Below are 3,077 nucleotides of genomic sequence, written 5' to 3'. Positions count from 1 at the left end.
AATAGCTCGGGCTGTAACTTCTGAGCCTGAATCGGGTGTGTGTGAACGATGTCGAGAGAACGTCTGCCACGAATGATATTTTTTGACACAGGGCATTTCTAAGACGACTGCCAGATGCTGAATGAAAATAAATGAATTGCGACCAGGCTCAATAAAAAGAGTATGAGTTATTTAGCTACATACTTGAAGTCAGAGTGGAGGCGCAATGGCCCAGTGGTTAGGGCAGCGGACTCGTGGGCATAGGATCGCGGTTTCGATTCCCAGACCGGGCGTTATGAGTGTTTATTGAGCGAAAACATTTAAAGCTCCACGAGGCTCCGGCAGGGGATGGTGGCGAACCCTGCTGTACTCTTCCACTACAACTTTCTCTCACTCCTACTTCCTGTTTCTGTTGTGCCTGTAATTCAAAGGGTCAGCCTTGTCACACTGAATATCCCCGAGAACTACGTTAAGGGTACACGTGTCTGTGGAGTGCTCAGCTACTTGCACGTTAATTTCACGAGCAGGCTGTTCCGTTGATCGGATCAACTGGAACCCTCGACGTCGTAAGCGACGGAGTGCCAACAACAACTTGAAGTCAGAGTTGGTAGAAATTAGATCAACTTTCAAATACACGTTCACTTTACTAAACTTATACTCGGGCTAAGCCCGAACAGCCCGAATGCCGGAGTTGCCATTGATATGTACATAATACGAGCGGAAGACTAGAGGAACATGACTTATTATCCAGCAGAATATTCAATATATATTCACACTTACTTCGACATTAATAAAGCGACATAAAGCTCAACTTAATAGAAGTATTAATAAGATACAAGCATATAGACATATACATATTTTTTATAAGCCCACAAATATCTAAAAATATTTTAAAACATTTATAAATACATAGGCATTTTAAAAAATATATAAGTAAAATAAGTACAAAATATATACATAATAAGATATAAAAGCGTCGATAAGACATAGTGAATTATAAATTCATATGATATACTATAGAGGAATAAAAATTTAGAGGTCACAACACAAGCATATAGAGTATTTAAAAACACTTAGATATTTAAAAATATATAAAAGCATTCATAAATACATTAGCATTTTAAAATAGAAGACATCGATGTGAAATAGGATATAGTAAATAATAAGTTCACAGGATATGTTACAAGGACTAAAGATTTCAAGTTACAACACAAAGCGTGTGGAAAGTAGAAAGTCAGACATTTTAAAGCATTAAACGGACATATTAACATTAGAGACAATGTTTAATGGATCCAAAAGTTTTATCGACGGCCCGTTTCGGAGACGTGTCAGTTAATATGACATGAATTTCATATTTTAACTGAACCAGACACTTCCTTCGTCAGGATACTCCACGACACGAAAGACACCATTAAGATAATACAGAAAAAGGACAACTCACATAATCACGTTCCAGCGAATTCGTAAAATCCTTTGACATTATAGTTATTCACTTAATATAATAGTTATAAGTATTAACATTAGGATAGTTGAGTTCAGTTAAAGGCCTGTGCAAAGTCTCATTCAGAACAGTGCATTATAGTACTTTTATTGTATTTTTAATACCATTCCCATGCTTATCCAAAGCTAGCCATCCCTAGTTCAATTCATACCAATTACATCCTCGCTAGATAATGTAATATCTACTAGTATTTACTCCATTAATTAGAGTATAAGTTTCAATTATATTTTAAATTTTATATTACAAATTTTAAATTTTAGATTATAAGTTATTATTTTTATCCTTATTTCAATTTCGTATTACACCTTTTCATTATTAATACTCTAATTCTTATTCTTGCTTTTATTTTTAATTTTTAAACTTCCTCAAAAACGTCGAGTTGATCTTATGCGTGCAAGCCGGAATAGCATCAGTAAATTTATTCAACATGGCATGATTAAAAATTTTCAAAATGAAGTATGCCTCCCTAACACATAATCCACATTTAGTGGACCACTAAATGTGGATTATGTGGACCACTAAATGTGGATTTTAGTATGTCCGTTTAATGCTTTAAAATGTTTGACTTTCTACTTTCCACACGCTTTGTGTTGTAACTTGAAATCTTTAGTCCTTGTAACATATCCTGTGAACTTATTATTTACTATATCTTATTTCATATCGATGTCTTCTATTTTAAAATGCCTATGTATTTATGAATGTCTTTATATATTTTAAAATATCTAAGTGTTTTTAAATACTCTATGTGCGCGTGTTATGACCTCTAAATTTTTATTCCTCTATAGTATATCATGAATTTATAATTCACTATGTTTTATATAATATCGACGTTTTTATATCTTATTATGTGTATATTTTGTACTTATTTTACTTATATATTTTTAAAGATGCCTATGTATTTATAAATGTTTTAAAATATTTTTAGATATTTGTGGGATTATAAAAATATATAAATGTCTATATGCTTGTATGTTATTAATACTTCTATTAAGTTGAGCTTTATGTGGCTATATTAATGTCGAAGAAAGTGTGAATATATATTGAATATTCTGCTGGATAATAAGTCAGGTTCCTCTAGTTTTCCGCTCGTATTGCCTCCACTCAAATCATAAACTGGAACTTAGCAAAATTTGAGCACTTCGATTCTAGTCTGTCTACGAATATTGTTAATTAATAACAATATCTATAAAACAGTATAATTTATATATATATATATATATTTACATACATACATACATACATATCATCTTCTATGTTCTTGCCTTAAGGCTTTCAATTTGATTCGTCCTCACTCGATATTGTTGTTGTTTGTATTCGTAATCGTGTACCATGTTTTCCATTTTTTTCTTTGTTGTCGTATACATTCGCTAGCTTTCTTACAAAAAATCTAATGCTCTTAGACTTTTTTGTGGGGCAACCGGATCGAACTGTCTCAAGTGTAACTGCCCGAAACTGTAAGGACATCTGGTAACTCGACTGACGAAAGAAGGCCACGAATGACCCGTCTTTTTTCCTATCTCTCTAATTGTTGATTTTCCTGTCTGCTGTCCGGATGTTTTATTGTCCTCTATTGCATTTTTGTTCCATTATATATATA

Source organism: Octopus bimaculoides, chromosome 9 (genome assembly GCF_001194135.2).
Source record: "Octopus bimaculoides isolate UCB-OBI-ISO-001 chromosome 9, ASM119413v2, whole genome shotgun sequence".
NCBI lineage: Eukaryota > Metazoa > Mollusca > Cephalopoda > Octopoda > Octopodidae > Octopus > Octopus bimaculoides.
This window is presented reverse-complemented; position numbering follows the sequence as displayed.